Raw genomic sequence first — 25,028 nt, forward strand, 5'->3', positions numbered from 1 at the left:
ATTCTTAATCACTTATTATGATTATTAAGCCTCATAATAATTATTAAGGTCAATTATGGAATCATCTCTTATTTTTGCATAATTAATTAATTAAATCCCTTAATTAACGGTGCGGGTTCTTACATTCACCCCACCTTTTTAGGATTTTGACCTCAAAATCAGAACATACCTGGTCGAAACTCGGGGTACTGCCGGAGAAGCTCGTCCTCACGCTCCCAAGTACACTCCTCAGGAGTCCTTCCGGTCCACTGCACCTTGACCATCGGAATGATCTTGCTCCTCAGCTGCTTCTCGCCACGATCGAGAATTCTGAGTGGTCCGACGGGAGTCTTTAGGTTCTCCCGAACCTCCACGTCATCCAGTTGCACCACGTGCAACGGATCTGCTATGTACTTCCGAAGCTGAGACACGTAAAACACGTCATGGATGTTAGCCAGGTTCGGAGGCAAGGCAAGCCGGTAGGCAACAGGTCCTACTCTACCAAGGATCTGGTATGGCCCAATATATCGCGAGCTTAGCTTCCTCACTCTGAGTGCCCGACCTACACCGGTGACAGGTGAAAGTCTCACAAAAACGTGCTCACCCTCACTGAACTCCAGTGGACGATGCTTGACATCATAGTAGCTCTTCTGGCGATTCTGCGCCTGCTTCAACTTTTCGCGGATCATCTGAATCTGCAAGGTGGTATCTTGGACAAAGTCCAAGCGAAAAAGCTCCTTGTCCCCAACCTCAGACCAACAAGTAGGAGTCCGACACCTCCTACCATACAGTGCTTCGTAGGGCGCCATGCCCAGGCTAGCATGAAAGCTGTTGTAAGAAAACTCAACCAACGGAAGGTACCTATCCCATGCCGAGCCCTGCTCCAACGTGCAAGCTCGCAACATGTCCTCCAAGGTCTGGATGGTCCTCTCAGTCTGTCCATCAGTCTGAAGGTGATAGGCAGTACTCAATCTCAACTGCGTACCAAAAGCCTCCTGCAGCGCCTCCCAGAACCGAGATGTGAACTTCGGGTCCCTATCACTAACGATACACTCGGGCACCCCGTGAAGCCTCACAATCTCGCAGACATAAAGCTTGGCCAACTGCTCTGTAGTGAAGCTCACCTTCACTGGAAGAAAATGGGCAGACTTCGTCAGTCTGTCCACAATGACCCAAATAGAGTCACAACCCGCCTGAGTCTTCGGCAATCCCACCACGAAGTCCATGGAAATACCTTCCCACTTCCACTGAGGTACTTCAAGAGGTTGAAGTTCACCAGACGGTCTCTGATGCTCAATCTTCACCTTCTGGCAAACCAAACACTTAGACACAAAGACAGCAACATCTCTCTTCATGCCCGGCCACCAGAAGTTCTTCTTCAAGTCTTGATACATCTTAGTAGCACCAGGGTGGATAAAAACTGACTCTTATGGCCTTCTGCCATAACCTCCTCTGTTAACGGGCCTCGAGGAACTACAATCCTCTGCTGAAACAAAAGCAATCCATCCTCATTCCAAGACACACCATCTTAGTTCTTCGCATAATCCAGACACTCTCTGAACTTGTGCCTCTTTAATCTTTTCAAGCAGCTCGTTCACAACATCGGATGCTTCCAATCCGAGAAGTACACTCTCACACGAAGCGGTCACTGCCAAGTTGCGGAACTTCTCAACCACATCGAAGTTACCAAGTAACAAACTGGATGAACTACTGGATTTCCGACTCAAAGCATCAGCTACCACATTGGCCTTGCCAGGATGATACCTTAGCTCGAAGTCGTAGTCCTTTATGAACTCCATCCATCTCCTCTGCCTCATGTTCAACTCCTTCTGGTCGAACAGGTACTTCAAACTCTTGTGGTCACTGAAAACCACAAACCTCAAGCCAAAAAGATAATGCCTCCAAATCTTGAAAGCAAACACAATAGCAGCCAACTCCAAGTCATGAGTAGGGTAGTTCTCCTCGTGAGGTTTCAACTGCCTCGAAGCATAGGCGATCACTTTGCCCAACTGCATCAACACACAACCTAGCCCCTTCCCGGAGGCTTCGGATTAAAGCTCAATCTCATGCGCAGGATCAGGAAGGAACAACACAGGAGCAGTAGTCAGTCTCTCCTTCAACTCCTGAAAACAGACCTCACACTCGTGAGTCCACACAAATGGAGTCTCCTTCCGAGTAAGGCGAGTCAATGGCAAAACCATGGTGGAGAATCCCTTGATGAACCTCCGATAGTAACCTGCCAAACCCAGAAAGCTCCTCACTTCTGTAACTGTCTTGGGTCTCTCCCAATCCAGCACGGCCTCAATCTTGTTCGGATCCACTGCAACTCCCTCAGCAGAAATAACATGCCCAAGGAACTTCACAGATTTGAGCCAGAACTCACATTTGGAAGGCTTCGCATACAGCTTCTTCTCTTTCAGCACTTGCAGAACAGTTCTCAAATGCTCAACATGCTCCTCCTCCGTCCTTGAGTAAATCAAAATATCGTCAATGAAGACGATCACAAACTGATCCAGGTACGGCTGGAAAATCTGGTTCATGTAATCCATGAACACAGCAGGTGCATTGGTGAGACCGAACGGAATCACCAAGTACTCAAAATGACCATATCTCGAGCGAAATGCGGTCTTCGGGACATCCTCCGGCTTCACCCAAATCTGATGGTATCCGGACCGGAGATCAATCTTGGAATACACACAAGCACCCCTGAGCTGATCCAACAGATCATCAATCCGAGGAAGAGGATACTTGTTCTTGATTGTCACCTTGTTCAGCTGCCTGTAGTCGGTGCACAATCGCATTGTCCCGTCCTTCTTCTTCACGAAGATAACCGGTGCTCCCCAAGGAGACACACTCGGTCTAATGAAGTCTTTCGCTGAAAGATCCTCAATATGCTTCTTCAGCTCTGCCAACTCCGGTGGCGACATCCGGTATGGAGCTAAAGAAATCGGCCTCACACCAGGCAACAGATCTATGGAGAACTCTATCTCCCTCTGTGGCGGAAACTCAGGAATCTCCTCAGGAAACACCTCGAGGAACTCCCTCACCACAGGAATGCCAGTGATGTCCTCCTGTGTACCACTCACCAAACCTCCCAACATGACATAACCAAATGCCCCTCCTCTCAAGGCTCTCCTAGCCTGCAGCAACGAAATGTACGGCGAGGAACTGGCTGTGGAATCACACGGAGACAACACTACACGCTTGGCACAACAATCAATCATCACACAATTTCTGGACAGTCAATCCATGCCCAGAATAACCTCCAAGTTGGCCATCGGCAACCCTATCAGATCTACCGAGAATTCACGGCCATCCCACTGAAACGCCACATCGCGATGAACAGTGGTAGCATCACATCTTTCTCCGGTGGCGGTGGTCACCCGCATCGGTGGAGAAAGCACATCACTGGGCAACTCAAGCCCCACAGCAATCGGGGTAGCAACAAAAGAATGCGTAGCCCCAGAGTCAAACAACACATCAACAGCTGATGAACCAATCGTAACAGTACCTCTGACAAGGTTCGGAGCTCGATCCGACTGCTGACGATCCAGAGTATAAACTCTCCCAGAAGATGGTGGCACTACCGGTGCCGAAGTAGGTGGAAGGGGAACCATCTGAAGTGGCACTGCCTGCACTGCAGTAGCCCTCGTCGTCGCCGACGGACAATCTCTGGAGAAGTGGCCCTCCTTGCCACACTGAAAGCAAATCAACTGGCCGGTAGAACACGGCCCAAAATGAGTCTTCCCGCATCCCGAACACCTGGGAGCAGGAGGTCTCGCTGCACTCCCCTGAACAGAAGTCCTCTTGAACTGACTCGGCGCCTGCCGAGCTGCCAACTGTTTACCCTGGCCCTTGTTCCTAAACTTCCTGTCTCGCCAAGAAGTGGAACTACCAGCTGCAACCTTCGTCGCCTCAGCAACCTTGGCCTTCTTGGCCTTCCTCGAGCTGTAGAAATCTTCAATATCACGACACTGCTGAACCAGTGTCCCAAAATCTCTAGAAGCAGAACCAGCTAGGTAACCAGCAATATCCTCACTAAGTCCCCTACGGAACTTAGCAGCCAGAAATGTAGGAGTAGGCCTCGCCATCCTGAAGTGTGCAAACTTCACCAACTGGTTGAACTTGGCCAGGTACTCGTCCACAGACAACGAGCCCTGAACCAATCTGTCGAACTCTCCCTGCTGCCTCTCCTGAGCGACATATGGAAAATACTGACCCAAGAAGAAGTCCTCAAACATAGGCCAAGTCCACCACTCATGGGCATCACCCTCCAGCATGTAAGTAGCGAACATCAACTTCTGCGGATCTGTGCACTGCATGACCCCAAAAATCTTGTCCAACGCCTGAAGTCAACGTGCCGCAGCAACAGGATCAAAAGACCCATCAAAAGCAGGTGGCTTATGCTTACGGAAAGCATTCAGCCGGCGATCGATCTCCTCACGATCCTTAACAAAAACAAGGACGGTCTGCATGGCCCCCGTAAGATGACTGCCATCTCCCATCTGACTCTGAGAGTCATCCTGCAGACTGGGTTGAGGTGGAGGTGGTGGTGGTGGCGGTGGCGGTGGAGGTGGTGGCGGAGGAACATGGCCAACAGCAAGACCATTCCTCATCTCCTCCAACATGACTCTAAACATCGTCATGTTCGCCAGACGGTTGGCCTCCAACACGTCCTCAGTGGCCTTCCTGTTCACCTCTCTGACGGCGTCCAGCTGCCTGGTTTGCCATTCTCATGGCCTCTTGGTCGGCTAGTTGGGCCGCCTGCATCTCAGCTAATGCAGCCAGGAAAGGATCGGGCCGATCCTCCGAAGTCTCGCGGTTCCTCCCGGGTCTTACCATGATTCTGCACAAGTTGCACAAATTATGAGTTGATCAGGCCCACGCAATGTGGTCACATATGCATTATCATAATAATACTCGACGGAGCAAACACACAAAACAGACACAACCAAACTTCCTAATCATTGCAATACATACAGGCTTTTCCCTTGAACCGTTGCTTTGATACCATAAAATGTAACACCCCGTGTATACCCGGAATATTAACATTACATCGTATTAAGCGGTGCTTAATTAAAAATGCGAAATATTCTTTTTCTTTTCAATTATGACGTCATTATCAATTACCAACTTGATTACTTAATCAATTTCATAAAATATCGCCTGTATGTAAATTGCAATAAGACATCTACTGAAATACCTCAATATATAAATAAAGTGTGTATCTAAATCACGGCATTACATCAAGTAATCCGGACAATATCCTGATACACTAATACAACTCCAAAAGACTCAAGACATAACCAAGACATAATAATACTATGTGTCATGGACAATCCCCATGCTCACCAAATAACATAGTAAACAACAAGTCTCAACATAAAACTCCATAAACATAAACTGAAGCTATAAGCATAAGCAGCATGCAAATCCAGCATCCAATCATGGCAGCATAATATAACAGCAATCTAACTCAGCTCCGGCCTCCTGCCTCCTGAGGTCTCAACATTACCTGACCCTGAAATAAGCATTCCCCAAACGTGGGGTGAGATCTCTAAACTAGAAATCTCAGTAAGACAAGGGGTCCTCAAGGATCTTCCACCCCAAGCTCACTTACATGTGCAATATAAGTTCAAAAAGCATTTATATCATTATCAGTTCCAAAACTATGTAGTGCAACAGATATCTATGGCATGTGTGTATATCACTATCTACTGGCCAGAGAAATGTAGGGATGCGTCTATTCCCTACATGTAGTACAAGGAACACCGCTTGCACCTCACCCACAGCCTCACCCTCTTGTATGTTCTACATACTCAGGCTTACCGTATAGGTGGAACACCTCCATGCATATCAACAAGGCACTAACATATAATAGCTCAACAGCATTTCCAAAACATCAAAAGCATGTAACACAGCATGCATATACCATACCCCCATGGGACATGGTAGAACCACAACATGGCTAAACCGAGGACACGAAAGCTTACCTCTAAGCTAGCTATCCAATGCCACAAGCTCAAAGTCCAATCAATAACATATACCACATGCATACAAACTAAAGACAACGCATTTTCATTACGTTTTCAAGTCTTAAAGCTTCTAACGAAGCCACAAGCCCTAAATCCCATGATTCTGGCTTAATCCATTAAATACAGAAGTTCAACTTCATCAATCTAGGGTCTACAAACCCCCAATAGCCTACTGTATGCACAGCACAGCTACTGTTCTGCGAAATCCCAGAATATCCGGATACTCCTCGGGACCATATCCGGATATGCAATATCCGGATATCTCACTGTACATATCCGGATATTCAATATCCGGATATCCAGAATCCCATATCCGAATATACAATATCCAGATATCTGAAACCCCATATACGGATACATATAACCGGATACATATATCCGGATATCCCATATCCGGATATTCCACGGGCAGATATCCGGATATTTCACGACAGAATGCAGTTTCTGCATTTCCGTGAAGATATCCCTTAAAGGTTCCCTTTTACCGATTTTAAACACCTAATCATGCATTTCTAGGTGTGTTAAGCCTTACCCAACAACAAGTTATCATCTTTTAACCTTAACATGCATCAAGCTTCCATTTTTAAGCCTTAAAACCCAAGTTAAAGGTTGGTACAACATACCAAGACTCAAAACTCAGAATGGAGATGCTCTTGGAGCTCACTAGACACCTCCAAGATTCTGCCTCCCACTGCACACGAAAATGGTGCACCAAGGTGGTTCTTTTACACAACAAGGAGGCTCCTTGAAGATTCAAAACACCAAGAACAAGATGACTCCTCTCAAACCCTCAAACTCAGCCCCCTCACCAGCTCAACACAGAAGCTGGAACCTCAGAAAAGACCCTCCTTTCACTCCCACAAGGATGCTCTCAAGTGTTTACAAGGTTAAGAGAAGGGAAATCAAGAGTAAAAGCTTGAAGACTCAACACAAAAGAGAAGGAAGCACAAGAGCAATGACCAGCAGCTGACCACACCAGAAACTCACGTAGAAGAGAGTGGCACCTAGGGTTTTGTGCCCATAATGAGAGTATTTATAGCCAAAACTCACTTAAGCACGCAGTATTAACTTTAAATGCTACGCTTAGCATTTTAATCCCAAACTTTGGATTATGAAACTACATAATTTTCTAAGAATTATCAAATTTTTCTTATAATTTTCTGAGCAACTTTCTGGTACGCGCTTTTCCAAGTCAGTACCGGTTTCTAGCATCAGTTCTCATTATTTGGACTTGAAACTCGTTTTACAAGTCCTACATATTATTCTAGTAATTATCATGCACTTACATTAATTTTCCGGGATACTTTTTTGGTACCCAATTATACCGACTAGCAGAACCGGTATCTGCACTTTTCTTTCGAAAAGCGACTTTCGGCATTCTTAATCACTTATTATGATTATTAAGCCTCATAATAATTATTAAGGTCAATTATGGAATCATCTCTTATTTTTGCATAATTAATTAACTAAATCCATTAATTAACGGTGCGGGTTCTTACACAGAGCATAGAAGAAGAACTGTGCAGTCTAAGTATTTCAAGGATGTGAAACATTTAGCAAAAAATGTTTCTAATTTCCTTGGAATCCCATAAATTTTTCGTAGAAGCCTGCAATCATCGAGCTTTAGGTTCCTCCAAAGAGTGACATTATTTGATGGATGAATTAAAAGTGAAATTATTCAACGATAGGTTCAAATCTTTCACATTGGCAAACCATGTAAGACATGTATCAGAAGGAATTCATCTGATATATAGCAGTACGAGAGAATAAGATATTCTTTGTTTGAAAACACCATTTCATCACCATGATCTAGTTTAGATAACCACAACCCTACACATCTTCAAGTATGCAATACTTGGAGAATAAACCATTCCAAAGAATTGCAGTTCTAATATTTAAAGCTAAGAACGTTTTGAATTGAAATGGCAATTCTTTTATAGGACTCCCAATTACATGAAGCACTATTATATTTTCCATCCACCCTGATATTTCTGGAAAACTCTCAAGAATTATGCAATGTGAAAGATTGAGTTGTTCAAGATAGGTCAATCTGATTAGTTGAAAAGTCCTAAGCTTCTTGCAACAAACAGTAACCAAGATTCTAAGTTTATCAAGAAATCCAACTGACTCGTGAATTTCAATTAAATTCTTACAATGTTTAAAAGATATTGATGGGCCATGAGCCTAAAAGTAGTGAATTAGTTAGTTTGTTATGGAAATTATTCTAAAATATTGCTAAAATATAGGATAAAAGGTAGGTAGTATGGTAGTGTGGGTATGCATGAATTGAGTATTTTGGTGAAAGGAGATTTGGTGAAGGATCTCTAGGGATCTCTTGAGCCTTGGTATTTGGCTTTAAGGGTGAGTTGAGATCTCTTTGGTGTATCGTTTATATTTCATAGTTATTCCTTTTGCAATTCTTTTTGTATTTCATTGTTATGTTGACTAGATCTTGTTCTTTTAATTATGGGTTCCATCAATTTGGTATCAGAGCCTTCCACTATGTCTCCCGGTTGCAATCGAGCGACGCGGGTGGTGACGGCGGCATTACAATGTTCGCCCAGGGCTAGTAAAAGACTAACGCAAAGCCAGCCCGCGTGGGCGCGGGGACTGCGGAGCGTGGTGGAATGTTAGACTCATTTGCAAGGTATGGGACTTGGAGTTCCACATTGGTTGTATGGTCAACTAATGTGGGATTTATAAGGCCTTAGGCACTCCCACTCTTTGAGCTAGCTTTTGGGGTGGTGCATCCCAAAGTTCTTATCAGATAATTTTTCTAAATTCGGGAGGCCAGATTCATCAAGTAAATGAGTTACTGAAATCCAAAATTGCCAGACATGTGAACCTCTGCAACAAAAAAAATGAGCCAAATGAATGATCATAAGAATTTAAAGATTTTTTATTAATGTACAACGACACTGAACCTTATACACATATGAGGCTTGCCTGAATTGGTTCACTTATCAAGTTATCATTAAGCAGCTATCAGATAACCCGAGTATGGCAAGTTTCTTTGGATGAAAATCAAATGAAAAAGATGGGGAAGGATATCCCCACCATTTAAGCACACTTAGCCATGCAGAAGATGTGTGGAGCCTATAGAAAAGGGCAATTTCTAATAATTAGTGTTTTGAGGTTTTCCATCTTCTTCAAGGCCTCTCCATCCCAATATACTTCCTTACTTTGGGTCGGGGAAATCCAGAATTAAGCTTTCAATTGTACTAGATCCCTTTTAAGATAAAAGAACAGATCAACCACAATACATTTATATCATTTATATATGTTAGAAACTCAACATGCATATTCAGACATATTCACATATTATAAAGAGAAAAATTAATTGTAAATTGATACTGTAGAAAATTAGAATTCAAATATTTTCTGTTTTTATTTCATATTGATTAGGATTGATTGTGATTGATTAGAATTGATTGTGATTAGGATTGATTAGTCATCGCTGAGTCATTCTTAGCTATTCTTTCTTGTATAAGTACTCCCCATGTAATTTATTCAATATCAATATACAAAAACCTTTTTTTTACAATATGGTATCAGAGCAGGTTCGTTCCTACCCTAAATCAGCCACCTTCAAGGTTGAAATCATCCAAAAACCATCCAAACACAATCCAACCTAAACTCAAACCCCATAAACCATACCTACAAACCTCCAATCGAGAAGGTGGAGTCATCATTCAACTTAGAAGGCTCCGACGAGTTGAACGCCACCGGATCTGTCGCCGTCAAACTGCCCACGCGCCGCCACTCTCCAGCGCGTGTAGTCCACGCGCTGCCTTCCCAAAAAAAATTTCCGGAGCGAGCTGCCCAGATCACCTCGTCGGCATTTTCTCTACCTGTTCCAGTGGTCAGATGTAAAATCGGAGCAAATTTTTTTTTTTAGGTCCACGGTTAAACCTTCTATTTCTATTCATGGCTTCCTCGAATCGTTCTTCTGCCTCCTCATCTGCCTAAAATTCTCAGCCCTCCGGAGACAACTTAAGTTTGCAGATCACTAGTCACCGGTTGAACGGTAAGAATTTTCTGCAATGGTTTCAATCGGTTAAGTTGGTCATCCGGGCAAAGGGTAAGATGGGCTATCTCGAGGGAAAAATTAAGAAACCTGCTGAGGATTCTCCTGATTATGAAAATTGGGAGATTAATAATTCATTGGTCATGGCTTGGCTGACTAATTCCATGGAACCACAGATTGGCCAAACCTTTTTTTTCTTCGATACTGCCAAGGAAATTTGGGATGTTGTTCAACAAAATTACTCAGATCTGAAGAATACCTCTCAAGTCTTTGAACTGAGAAATAAGTTGAGAGACTTTCGTCAAAGGGGTATGACTATTACTGAATATTTTACTGCACTAACAAATTTATGGCAGAAATTGGATCTTTATTATGCATCCGATCTTAAGGGATTGGAAGCTAATACCAAGTTTAAAAAACACTTGGAGAAGGAATAACTTTATGATTTCCTTGCCAGACTCAACCGAGATCTTGATGAGGTTCGTGGTCGAATATTGGGGCAACGACTGTTACCCTCACTTGCTGATGCCTTTGCTGAAGTTCGTAGAGAAGCCAGTAGACGGAGAGTTATGCTGGGAGAAAAGGAGTCACTTGATAAGTCTGATGATATGTCTGCATTAGCTGCCAACTGTAATAACCTGCACCGTTAAATAAGGGATTTAACTGATTAATTATGTTAAATTAAGAAATGATTCCGTAATTGACCCTAATAATTATTAAGAGGCTTTAATAATTATGATAAGTTATTCAGAATGCTGAAAGTCGCTTTTCGGAAGAAAAGTGCAGATACCAGTTCTGTTAGTCGGTATAAATGCGTACCGAAAAAGTATACCGGAAAATTATAATAAGTGCATGATAATTACTAGAATAATATATAGGACTTGTAAAACGAGTTTCAAGTCCAAATAATGAGAACTGGTGCCAGAAACTGATACTGGCTATGAAAAGCGCGTACCGGAAAGGTGCTCCGAAAAATATAATAAAAATATGATAATTCTTGTAAAATTGAGTAGGTTAAGAATCCAAAGTTTGAGATTAAAATACTAAGCGTAGCAATTAAATTTAATATTGTGTGTTTAAGTGTGAGTGAGCTATAAATACTCTTATTATGGGCACAAAACCCTAGACTCCTTCATTCCTACGTGAGAGAGGCTAGTCAGCTTGTGTGTGTGCACTGTTCCATTGCCTTGTGCTCTATTTGGTGAGCTTTGAAGCTTCATCTTCCACTTCTCTTCATCTATACACTTGGTGTGAGTGAGAATCATCCTTGTGAGTGGGAAAATGGCTTCTTTTCTGTGTAAAGAGTTCAGTTTGAAGGGGTGTTGGGTGCTGACTTTGGGTTGGAGAGTGAGTGAACCTTGTGTTTCTCATTTGGAGGTCCAAGGAGCCACCTTTGGTGAGGAAGATCCTTGTTTGCTTCTCATTTCCGTGGTCTTTGTTGGTCTGAGTTTTGGAGCAGTTGAGAAAGCTCCAAGAGCATCATCTACCTCTGTTTTTAGCTTGTGGTATGATCACCACCTTTGAACTTGAGTTTTTATGCTTAAAAATGGAATCTTGATGCATGTAATGGTTAAAAGATGATAACTTAATGTTGGGAAATGCTTAACACACTTAGAAATGCATGCTTAAGTGTCTAAAATCAGTAAAAACCCAACCTTGGAAGGATATCTTCGCGAAAATGCAGAAACTGCATTCTGTCGCGAAATATCCGAATATTTGCCCGTGAAATATCCGGATATTGATATCCGGATATGGATATCCGGATATGGATATCCGGATATGGGGATCTGGATATCCGGATATGGATATCCGGATATTGCCAGAGAGATATCCGGATATTGAATATCCGGATATGCCCCGAGGAATATCCAGATATTCTGGGATTTCGAAGAACAGTAGTTGTGTTGTGAGGACAGTAGGCTATTGGGAGTTTGTGGACCCTAGATTGATGAAGTTGAACTTCTGTAATTAATGAACTAAGTCAGAATCATGTGATTAAGGGCTTGTGGCTTTGTTGGAAGCCTTAAGACGGAAATCATAAAAGGAGAACGTAGTCTTTATGTTAATGCTTTTGAGCTATGTATGTTGATACACTTGCTGGTCCTAAATCAGATTGTGATCTGCTGTGTGTTGGACTTGAGCTGTGAGGACTCTTGGCATCGGATAGTGAGCTTGCAAGGTAAGCTTTCGTGTCCTCGGTTTAGCCATGTGGTTCCACCATGTCCCATGGGGGTATGGTTATATGCATGCTGTGTTACATGCTTTTGATGTTTTGGAAATGCTGTTGAGTTGTTATATGCTAGTGCCTTTATGATATGCATGTGGTGTTCCACCTATACGGTAAGCCTGAGTATGTGGTACATACAAGAGGGTGAGGCTGTGGGTGAGGTGCAAGCGGTGTTCCTTGTACTACATGTAGGTATAGACGTATTCCTGCATTTCTCTGGCCAGTAGAATAGTGATAAACACATGGCATGAATATCTGTTGCATTGCATAGTTTTGGAACTGATATTGATATAAATGCTTTTAGAACTTATATTGCACATGTAAGTGAGCTTGGTGTGGAAGATCCTTGAGGACCCCTAGTCTTACTGAGATTTCTAGTTTAGAGATCTCACCTCACGTTTGGGGAATGCTTATTTCAGGGTCAGGTAATGTTGAGACCTCAGGCGGCAGGAGGCCGGAGCTGAGTTAGACATTGATGTTATTATATGCTGACTTGTTGGATGCTGGATATGCTTGCTGCTTATATGCTTTTAGCTTCATTCTATGTTTTTGGATTATCTTGTTGAGACGCTGTTGATTTGGTGAGCATGGGGATTTGTCCATGCCACGTAGACTTGTTATGTCTTGTTTTAATTAGAGTTGTATTAATGTATCAGGATATTGTCTGGATTACGTGATGTAATGTTGTGACTTAGATACTCACTTTATATGTTATATTGAGGTTTTTCAGTAGATGTCTTATTGCAATTTACATTCAGGCGATATTTTATGAAATTGATTAAGTAATCAAGTTAGTAATTGATAATGACGTCATAATTGAAAAGAAAAAGAATATTCCGCATTTTTATTTAAGCGTAGCTTAATACGATGTAATGATAACACTACCGGATATATACGGGGTGTTACATTTTATGGTATCAGAGCAAAGGTTCTAGGGAAAAGCCTGTATGTATTGCATAACTTAATATGTTTGGTTGTGTCTGTCTTGTGTGTTTATTCCATTGGTTTTTATTATGATGATGCATATGTGATCACATTGCATGGGCCTGATCAACTCATGATTTGTGTAACTAGTGCAAAGTCATGGTAATACCCAGGAGAACCCGCGAGACTGTTGAGGGTCAACCCGACCCAATCCTGGCTACATTAGATGAGATGTAGGTGGCCCGACAAGCCGACCAGGAGGCCGTGAGAATGGAAAACCAGGCCATGCTGGACGCCGTCAGAGAGGCGAACATGAAGGCCACTGAGGACGTGTTGGAGGCCAACCGTCTGGCAAACATGACGATGTTTAGAGTCATGTTGGAGGAGATGAGGAATGGTCCTGCTGTTGACCATGTTCCTCCGCCACCACCTCCACTGCCACCACCACCACCTCCACCCAGTCTGCAGGATGACTCTCAGAGTCAGATGGGTGATGGCAGTCACCTTACGGGGGCCATGCAGACCGCCCCTGTTTTTGTTGAAGATCGAGATGAGATCGATCGCCGACTGAATGCTTTCTGTAAGCATAAGCCACCTTCCTTCGATGGATCCTTTGATCCTGTTGCTGCGGCGCGTTGGCTACAAGCGTTGGACAAGATATTTCGGGTCATGCAATGCACAGATCCGCAGAAGCTGATGTTCGCTACTTACATGCTGGAGGGCGATGCCCACGAGTGGTGGACGAACACTTCTCATATTTACGAGATGTAGGGCCATCGGATGACGTGGCCATTGTTCGAGGATTTCTTCTTGGGTCAGTACTTTCCGTATGACGCTCAGGAGAGGCAGCAGGGAGAGTTTGACCGTTTGGTTCAGGGCTCGTTGTCTGTGGACGAGTACCTGGCCAAGTTCAACCAGTTGGTGAAGTTCACATACTTCAGGATGGCGAGGCCTACTCCTACATTCTTGGCTGCTAAGTTCCGCAGGGGACTTAGTGAGGATATTACTGGTTACCTTGCTGGTTCCGCTTCTAGAGACTTTGGCACACTGGTTCAGCAGTGTCGTGATATTGAGGATTTCTACAGCACGAGTAAGGCCAAGAAGGCCAAGGTTGCTGAGGCGACGAAGGTTGTAGCTGGTAGTTCCACTTCTTGAAGAGACAGGAAGTTTGAGAACAAGGGTAAATGAAAATAGATGGCAGCTCGGCAGGCGCTGAATCAGTTTAAGAGGACTTCTGCTCAAGGGAGCGCAGCGAGATCTCCTGCTCCCAGGTGTTCGGGATGCTGGAAGACTCATTTTGGGCCGTGTTCTACCGGCCAATTGATTTGCTTTCAGTGTGGCAAGGAGGGCCACTTCTCCAGAGACTGTCCGTCGGCGACGGCGAGGGCTACTGCAGTGCAGGCAGTGCCACTTCAGATGATTCCCCTTCCACCTACTTCGGCACCGACAGTGCCACCATCTTCTGGGAGAGTTTATACTCTGGATCGTCAGTAGTCGGATCGAGCTCCGAACCTTGTTAGAGGTGCTGTTACCATTGGTGGTTCACCTATTGATGTCTTGTTTGACTTTGGGGCTACGCATTCTTTTGTTGCAACCCCGATTGCTGTGGGGCTTGAGTTGCCTATTGATGTGCTTTCTCCCCGGTTGCGGGTTACCACCGCCACCGGAGAAAAGTGTGATGCGACCACTGTTCATCGCGATGTAGTGTTTCAGTGGGATGGCCGTGAATTCTCAGTAGATCTGATTGGATTGCCGATGGCCAACTTGGAGGTTATTCTGGGCATGGATTGGCTGTCCAGAAATTGTGCATTGATTGACTGTTGTGCCAAGCATGTGGTGATGTTTCCGTGTGATTCCACAGTTAGTTCCTCGTCGTACATTTTGTTGCTGCAGGCTAGGAGAGCCTTGAGAGCAGGGGCATATGGATATGTCATGTTGGGAGGTTTAGTGAGTGGGACACAGGAGGATATCACTGGCATTCCTGTGGTAAGGGAATTCCTCGAGGTGTTTCCTAAGGAGATTCCTGAGATTCCTTCTAAGATCAATCTTGTTGAGACGCTGTTGATTTGGTGAGCATGGGGATTGTCCATGCCACGTAGACTTGTTATGTCTTGTTTTAATTAGAGTTGTATTAATGTATCAGGATATTGTCTGGATTACGTGATGTAATGCTGTGAATTAGATACTCACTTTATATGTTATATTGAGGTATTTCAGTAGATGTCTTATTGCAATTTACATTCAGGCGATATTTTATGAAATTGATTAAGTAATCAAGTTGGTAATTGATAATGACGTCATAATTGAAAAGAAAAAGAATATTCCGCATTTTTATTTAAGTGTAGCTTAATACGATGTAATGATAACACTACCGCATATATACGGGGTGTTACACCAACCGTACCATTGACCGTTCCTCTGGAGAATCAAAACGGGATGGCCGTCCATGGTGCAGCCACTGCAATAAAATTGGTCATACCCGTGAGGAATGTTGGGAAATCCACGGGAAACCTGCAAATTGGAAGCCAAAAGGACAGAATAAAGATCGTGCATATCAGGTCTCTACTGATGACAAGGTTGATGAGCCTCGTGCATCTTCTGACTCTGATGGTGTCTTTCTTAGCAAGACTCAGTTTGAACAACTTCAGAGACTTTTGACTCAACCTCCTAAGGCCACTAATAATGTGGTCCAGCAAGGTACAACTTTCAATGTTGATAGTCAAAATCATTGGATCCTTGATTCTGGAGCCTCTGATCATATGACAGGTAATCTTGGCTTGTTTTGTTCATATACTCTATATTCTGAACCCTCTCGGGTCAAGATCGCCGATGGCAGTTTTTCCCAGATTGCGGGACACGGAACCACTAAACTTTCTGAGCTGATTAATTTGATATTAGTTCTTTATGTTCCTTCTCTGGCTTGTAATCTCATTTCCATAAGCAAGCTGACTTCTGAGTTGCATTGCTTTGCTAAATTCTTTCCACATGGTTGTGTTTTTCAGGAACAGGACTCGGAGAGGATGATTGACAGTGCTAGAGAGGATGGTGGACTTTACTATTTTGAGGAGGATGTGACTCATGAAACTGTTTTCGTAGAAAAAAACTCTATGTTTCCTTTTGATTCATGTAATGATGTTATGTTGTGGCACCGTAGGCTAGGTCATCCCAATTTTATTTATCTTCACAAGTTGTTACCAAACTTATTTATTAATAAAAGTCCTAGTTTGTTTTCTTGTGATATTTGTCAACTTGCCAAGCATACTCGTGCTCATTATCCTTCTAAAGTTCACCATGACTCTTCCCCATTTTCCTTAATTCATAGTGACATATGGGGTCTAGCCCGTGTTAAAAATATTTCAGGTGCTCGATGGTTCATTACCTTCATTGATGACCATTTCCGAGTTTGTTGGGTATATCTTCTAAAGGACAAGTCTGATGCTGCATCTGTTTTTAAAAAATTTCATGCCATGGTTCAAACCCAATTCCAAGTTGCTATACAAATTCTTCGTACGGATAATGGCAAAGAGTATTTTAACTCTATTCTTGGAGAATATATTTCCCAACATGGCATCCTTCACCAAAGCTCGTGTCCTGACACACCCCAACAAAACGGAGTTGCGGAAAGAAAAAATCGACATCTCCTTGAAGTTGCTCGGGCTCTTATGTTTACCACAAGTGTTCCTAAATATCTTTGGGGAGAAGCAGTTTTCACTGCCTCGTATCTGATAAATCAAATGTCATCTCGCATTCTAAAATTTCAGTCTCCTCTTTCTAGTCTTTTCCGTACCTTCCCTTCCTTCCGAGGCGTCTCCTCCTTACCTCTCAAGTTATTTGGTTGCGTTGTATTTGTCCATATTCCCTCTCATCAACGGTCTAAGCTTAATCCTAAGTCTCTCCAATGTGTCTTTATTGGTTATTCTCCTACTCAACGTGGTTATAAGTGTTATTCACCCTCTCTTCGTAAGGTCTTTGTCTACTTATGGATGTCACCTTTTCTGAGAATGAACCTTTATTTCGCTTGACTTCTCTTCAGGGGGAGTCTATAGGAGAAGATGAAGATCAGTCATGGGAACCTACTGATGCCATGGTATTACCTCTACTATTGGAAACAGGAAGAGCCACAGAATCCTCATCATCAGGAGCCTCCTCAAAATGGGGACAAGTTTATAGCAGGCAAAAGCCTCCTCAAAGTGTGATAAAAAATGGAGGGATGTTGTCTTTGAAGAAATGAATGCTTTAGAAAGAAATGGAACTTGGGAGATAGTGACCCTACCCAAGGGAAAACAGGCAGTAGGATGCAAATGGGTGTTTACAATAAAATTCAATGCAGATAATAGCATCAACAGATACAAGGCAAGATTGGTTGCAAAGGGTTTCACGCAGACTCATGGGATAGATTATCATGAGACTTTTGCTCTAGTTGCTAAAGTCAATACCATCCGAGTTCTCTTATCTCTTGCTACCAACCTAGATTGGCCTCTACAACAGTTAGATGTGAAGAATGCATTCCTAAATGGTGACTTACATGAAGAAGTCTATACGGATCCTCCACCTGGTTTTAAAAAGGGAAATGGATCAGTGTGTAAACTAAAAAAGTCTCTATATGGATTGAAACAGTCTCCCAGAGAATGGTTCGACAAATTCACACAAGCAGTCAAAAGAAGAGGCTTCATTCAAGCACAAACTGATCATACTCTCTTCCACAAACACTCTAAGGATGATAAAAATTGCTATTCTTATTGTATATGTAGATGATATAGTTCTTACAGATGATGATATTGAGGAATTGAACTCCTTGAAGAAATATCTAGCAGCTCAATTTGAACTAAAAGATCTTGGCACTCTCAAATATTTCCTTGGTATGGAAGTTGCTAGGAGCAAAACAGGCATCACTCTCACACAAAAGAAATATGTTCTAGATCTTTTGTTGGAAACAAGAATGTTAGGGTGTAAGCCTGTTGAGACACCCGTGGAACCTAATACCAAGTTAAGTATTGAAGATGGGAATGAGGTGGATAAAGAATAATATCAGAGATTGGTTGGTAAACTAATTTACTTATCTCATACGCGTCCTGACATTGCCTTTGCGGTGAGTATGATTATTCAATTCATGCACTCACCCAAGGAGAAGCATCTTAGTGCAGTCTATAGGGTGCTTAGATACCTCAAGAACACTCCAGGAAGAGAATTATTCTTTAAAAAAAGGTATAAAAGGACGATTGAAATCTACACTGATGCAGATTGGGCAGGCTCATCAGTAGATGAGATCTACCTCAGGCTATTGCACCTATGTGTGGGGAAATCTTGTCACTTGGAGAAGCAAAAAACAAACAATGGTTGCAAGAAGTAGTGCTGAAGCAGAATTTCGAGCTTTAGCTCATGGAGTTTGTGAAGGAATCTGGTTGAGAAGACTTCTTCAAGAGTTGAAGATTTCATATTCCCTACCAATAAAAATATATTGTGACAACAAGGCAGCTGTTAGCATTGCTCAAAATCCTGTGCATCATGATCGAACAAAGCACGTGGAAGTTGATCGTCACTTCATCAAAGAAAAATTAGATGATGGAAGTGTGTGTATCAAGTCAGACAATGTCGCATGACCGACCATCATGAATCTACGGAATTGCTGGAATAGGTAAAACAACAATGGCTAACAGTGTATAATTTGATCAATAACCAGTTTGAAGGTTTGTGTTTCCTTGAAAATGTCAGGTAAAACTCAATTAAATATATCTTAGTACCAAGATGCTTCATTATAAAATGGTTGAACAAACAGATATTAACTCTGAAAATCTTTGTCACTAAGACCATCATCAATCTGTATGAGATTTTTCAATCAACACCTTCACACTAAATTTAATGGATAAACCATCACGAGCAGATCTACCCATTTATGTCCACTGAAGAAGCAAGCAATTTCAAGAAATAAAAAAAAAAAAATTTAACTGCCCATCTTCCTCCAAGGAATCAAAAGCTTACTTTTGTTAACTTCTGTATCTTTGTATAGGGAATTTTTCATAATGATATAATTCATATTTCCATTCATCTAGACTTTTTCTAAACAAGTAGGAAACTATTACTTCCAAAGCAAATGGAAACCTAAGTCATTCAACCAATTAAAAGGTCAGCAAAACTTATTAGATCAAGTTTGTCAGTTTGGAAAGCATTTCAACAAAGGACATGAAAAGCTCTTTTCTCTGACATTATCAAGAAAAAACACAAACCTTGAAACTAATCATTAATCGAACAATACAAATCAACTGTAGTTTTACCTATGCCACCTATTCTGCAGATCCTGCCATGTGGACTATATATCCATCAAAATGATCCACGCCATACCAGCAGACCCTTCTTTTTCTAAGAGAAATCGAGGATGGTGACAAGTTTATTCAACAAAACAACAAAAAAAAGCATAAATCTTAGAGAACAAAGTGATGGCAATCAATGAAGGTATGGTTTCCCATTTGATTGAGATCATAGTAGAGATTTCGAGTAAAAACCTTTCTGCTTAGCTTCACCTCTGAAGCTAAAGAGTGGCAAGATAAGATGAAGGAGGGTGGGGAATTTTATTTTAGGGAAAAGTGAGTTTAATGGATTTTATCAAAAATATTATTTAGTAGGATAAAATATTATTGGAACGTGGAAAAGTCGACTCAATCTTTACCCAACAGGCCCACCAACGTGATCTTTCTTTACCTAACAGACCCAATCTCCAAATTCTCATTTCATGTGATGACCATGTCATCAACATAAATAACCAAAATAATTAACTTTTCATTTTGTCGCCTCAAAAAAAGTGTGATTTGAATTGATTTGCTTGTGTACCTACACCTTTTCAGAGTCACTATATGTTTTATTTCATACAGTGATTTTTCTAGCTTGCATACTACGTCAGGGTTGTCATCATACCTATACCCTGGTAGAATATTCAGGTAGATCTCCTCCTTTAGGTTCCAATAAAAAACGATATTCTTCACATGAAACCGGTGCAATGATCCGTCCATATTAGCAGCAAATGAAAATAATACCCTAACATTTTTCAACTTAGTAATAGGGAGAATGGGTTCTTGTAATTTTAATCCATAAGTTCGTGTAAATCCTTCGCAAACAATCATGTTTTGTTCCTTTCTATCGTATCACACGACCTATACTTAGATAGTAAAAACATAGTTATATCCCATAACATTGTTTCCCCTCGATAAATCAACGATTTTCCTTGTGTGATTTCTGTCCAAAGTCTCCATTTCCTCTTTCATAGCTTGGACACCCGAATTTCTACTGGCTGAGACATTTCCAGTAAAAGCCTTGCAATAATATACTTGCCTTATAAAATTATAGTTAGCAATAAGATATTTTGATTTATGTTCTTAACTTCTAGCGAGCGAGTACAAATTTGGAGTATTTCCCCTAATGTTCCTATCCGGAAGTTTATATTTAGCGCCCGTTCTCCTGAAGACACCATCAAGAATCGATAGCCACCCTTCAAGGAAACCAAAATACGCATGAACAACCAATGTAAATGGCACGTATCGAACAACCCTCATATTAAGCTCTGCACTGTCGCACCACTTGATGAACCAGCCTTCTACCAAAGGTTTTCTAGAAGTTGTAAAGCCCTCTTGATTGTCTTTTAGCAAATAAACTTGTATTGTGACACATTGATGAATGCTTTTGGATGTTTTCATACGGAATACAATTTAATAGTTTTTCATGGATTTTGATTGGAAAGTACATTTGTTTACGATAAAAAGGAATTTTATATGGAGTTTTCTTTTGAACAATTTTTTTATGGGACATTTTGAATAGTAGGATGACGGGAAGCCCCTCTGAAGATGTCCGAACAGTTTGGTCTTTCCCAGGTCTCTCTGTCATAATCTTTACAAAAAATAAAAAAAACAAAAACAAAAACAAAAAACAAAAACAAAAACAAAAGAGAGCTTGAGTGAGGTAGAAAAGGAGCAAAAGAGAAAAGAATCGAGAACAAATTTACCTATACTATTTGACGTGGTCCCTCCATTGAATTTGGATCCCAATTCATATTCTTCATTTCTTGGGCCCGAAGCGCCGAAAACAGCTCCCTGCCATGCTCCACATGCCGTGAAATAAATCACCATGTTGCTGACTGTATATGTAATGGATCTCAGAAACTCCCATGCCCACCAATCTATGCTTTCTTTCAACAATGTTTTCTATTTCCCAAGTTAAAAGAACATCATCGGATTTTCTTTCTGTAGTTGGGGTGGATGAACTGAATATCCTCCATGCCACTTGTTTGATTGAATAAAAGGATATCTTTAGCAACCAGTCTAATTGGAATCTCCACATGATTTCACTTTTACTGAAAATACCATGTCTATACTTTCTTCAGATTTTAGCAGCTACACATCAAACAAAAATACATGATCCGTGGCTATCCTGAACTCGTAAGCTTTACTGCTAGCAAGGGACTGTTTATTGCCATTGATGAATACTCTCTGGCTAAACTTGACCATGATAAGTTGCTCATTCATCAGTCGAATAACAAGGCAGAGAGAATATGTTGGGAAACAGAAAGATATTGACTCTCCCCTTGCACGTGGAAACAACTCTGCAATCTCAGTTCCTGGCAAAGAAAATATCTTGTTTCCAGCCTCTACCTATTCTTGTCAGTCATAAATTTAGAAACCGCTAGTCAATCTAAAAAATTTGAGACATTGATTGATATGAATTGATACCAATTTGATAGAAACGGGTGTACAGTGAAGATAAAGCATAGCATATTAATGTGATAAAATTAAAGAAATAAACCAAGTTTGGCAGAATCTCTAATTTCATGAAGATACACACAATCATCCAAAATTAATTTCCTTCAGAAAGAGACATTTTCAAGAGCATAGACGAAGAACTGTGTGGTCTAAGTATTTCAAGGATGTACAACATTTAGCAGAAAATGTTTCTAATTTCCTCGGAATCCCTCTAATTTCTCATAGAAGCCTGCAATTATCGAGCATTAGAGTCCTCCAAAAAGTGAAATTATTTGATGGATGCATTAATAGTGAAATTATTCATCGAAGGTTCAAATCTATCACATTGGCAAACCATGTAAAACATACCGGAAGGAATTCATCTGATATATAGCAGTATGTGAGAATAAGATGTTGTGTGTTTGAAGACACCATTTCATCACCCTGACCCAGTTTAGATAACCACAAACCTACACATCTTCAAGCATGCAATACTTGGAGACTGAACCATTCCACATGATTGCAGTTCTAATATTCAAAGCTAAGAAAGTTTCGAATTGAAATGGCAATTCTTTTATGGGACTCCAAATTACATGAAGCTCTATTACATTTTCCATCCACCCTGATATTTCTGGAAAACTCTCAAGAATTAAGCAATGTGAAAGATTGAGTTGCTCAAGCGAGGTCAATCTAAGGATTGAGTTGGTTGAAAAGTCCTAAGCTTCTTGCAACAAACAGCAACCAATATTCTAATTTATCCAAAATCCAACTGACCCATGAATTTCAATTAAATTCTTACAATGTTTAAAAGAATTTTTTTAAAATTCGGGAGGCCAGATTCACCGAGTAAATGAGTTATTGAAACCCAAAACTGCCAGACATATGAACCTCTGCCGCAAAAAAAAAAAGAGCCAAAAGAATGATCATAAGAATTTATAGTAAACTTATTAATGTACAAGGACACTGACCCTCATACACATACGAAACTTGCCTGAATTGGTTCACTTATCATTAAGCAGTTATCAAGTAACCCAAGCATGGCAAGTTTCTTTGGATGAAAATCAATTGGTAAAGATGGGGAAGGATATCCCCACCATTTAAGCACACTTAAGCTATGCAGAAGAGGTGTGAAGCCTATGGAAAAGGACAATTTCTAATAACAAGTGATTCGATGCTTTCCATCTTCAAGGCCTCTCCATCCCAATATACTTCCTTACTTTGGGTCGGGGAAATCCAGAATTAAGCTTTCAATTGTACTAGATCCCTTTTAAGATAAAAGCACAGATCAATCACAATGTTTTATATCATTTATATATGTTAGGAACTCAACGTGCATATTCAGACATATTATAAAGACAAAAATCAGTTGTAAATTTATACTGCAACAAAATATTAGAAACAGAGGGATAAATATAATATTGTTTAGCACATATAACAGTCAAATGAGATAACTCAAGGTTGCAACTGAAAACTCAAACCATCACATAAGTTAATTACTCACCTTACTTTCTTCTAAAACTTGAATTAGATCTTGAGTGATCCATATAATGTCAGGCTCATTTGGTTACTCTTTTCAGACAATTTCTCAACCCATCTTGTTTGAAGTCATATAATGTCACAAGACCATCATGAATCTACGGAATAGGTGGAATAGGTAAAACAACAATGGCTAACAGTGTATAATTTGAACAATAACAAGTTTGAAGGTTTGAGTTTTCTTCAAAATGTCAGGTAAAATTCAATTAAATATATCTTAGTAAAACTGCCACTAAGGCCATCATCAATCTGTATTGAGATTTTTCAATCAGCACCTTCACACTAAATTTAATGGATAAATCATGACGAGCAGATCTGCTCATTTATGTCCATTGAAAAAGCAAAAATGTCAAGTAAAAAAAAATATTAAATGCTCATCTTCCTCCAAGGAATCAAAAGCTTACTTTTGTTAACTTTTGGATCTTTGTACAGGGAATTTTTTTCATAATGATATAATTCATATTTTCATTCATCTAGACTTCTTCGAAACAAGTAGAAACTTTTACTTCCAAAGCCAATTGAAACCTAAGTCATTGCACAGATTAAAAAATCAACATAACTTATTAGATCAACCTTATTAGATCAAGGTTGTCAGTTTTGAAAGCATTTCTCAGACATTAAGAAAAACACAAACCTTAAAACTAGTGATTAATCGAACTACACACATCAACTGTAGTTTTATCTATTCCGCCGATCCTGCAGATCCTGCCATGAGGACTATATCATCAGATCCATCAGAATGATCCACCCCATACCAGCAGACCCTTCTTTTTTCTAAGAGAAATCAAGGATGGTGACAAGATTATATAAACAAAACAAGAAAAAACATAGATCTGAAGCTGAAGAGTGGCAAGTTTAGAGACAACAGTTATGGGAATCAATGAAAGTACGGTTTCCCGTCTTCACCTCTGAAGCTGAACAGTGGCAAGATAAGATTAAGGATGAAATTGAAAACCCTAACAGGCCATAACAAATAAGTAGGCACTTTCGACCCTATCTTTTCCTAATAGGCCCACCGACGCGATCTTTCTTTACCTAACAAGCCCACCAACGCTTCTTCTCTACGCCAACTCTAGTCTTTTTTTAAATAAAAAATATAAAAAATTAAAAAAAAAAATATTTTGGATATACATACAAATTTAATAAAACAAAATTGCCTTTACTAGTAATTTCATGTGTTTCATCTTTTACACATCTGTGATATATGTGAGTGTGCAAGAATCATGTGCTGGTTTCATATGAATAGATCCTTTATGCTATAATTTTTGCACATAACTGGTTTATTATTTAAAATCATTTGGACTTTTAACATGTACAATAACAAACCCATATCATTCTACTCATGTACCTTGCCAAAATCTTCATCATCCCAAGGGTCTTGTAACACCTTAGGATGTGCATAAAGTAGTTTGGTTTGATTTTTTTCAAAAACTAAACTGAACCGGTTTTAAATGGTTTAGTTTTTAAACTGAACCGGTTTTTATTTTTTTAAACCGGTTTCAAATCGGTTCTAAAACCAGTTTATTGATTATAATCGGTTTTGATTGAAAACGGGTTTTGAACCGGTTTTAAACGGT

The 25,028-nt window shown here is 40.8% G+C and overlaps 2 long non-coding RNA genes across 3 annotated transcripts; both read right to left on the minus strand.

Annotated features, from left to right (window-relative positions):
• Positions 1–5,187: 5,187 nt before the first annotated feature.
• Positions 5,188–19,752, minus strand: LOC133289348 (uncharacterized). The gene is made up of 3 exons (XR_009748483.1): positions 19,693–19,752; positions 19,465–19,549; positions 5,188–5,500 (listed from the first exon to the last, which is right to left on the minus strand). It is a non-coding gene; the product is annotated as an uncharacterized LOC133289348 (long non-coding RNA).
• An 824-nt stretch (positions 19,753–20,576) lies between these two features.
• Positions 20,577–24,374, minus strand: LOC133289346 (uncharacterized). 2 transcript variants are annotated; one of them, XR_009748482.1, is made up of 4 exons: positions 24,086–24,374; positions 23,417–23,549; positions 21,183–21,828; positions 20,577–21,067 (listed from the first exon to the last, which is right to left on the minus strand). It is a non-coding gene; the product is annotated as an uncharacterized LOC133289346 (long non-coding RNA). The 2 variants fall into 2 exon arrangements; XR_009748481.1 differs by having other exon boundaries at positions 20,578–21,067; positions 23,417–24,374.
• Between the last annotated feature and the right edge of the window lie 654 nt (positions 24,375–25,028).

The sequence above is a fragment of the Gastrolobium bilobum genome, unplaced genomic scaffold, assembly GCF_033153095.1.
Source record: "Gastrolobium bilobum isolate Gb01-03AN ecotype WA unplaced genomic scaffold, APGP_CSIRO_Gbil_v1 utg30563, whole genome shotgun sequence".
NCBI classification, from domain to species: domain Eukaryota; kingdom Viridiplantae; phylum Streptophyta; class Magnoliopsida; order Fabales; family Fabaceae; genus Gastrolobium; species Gastrolobium bilobum.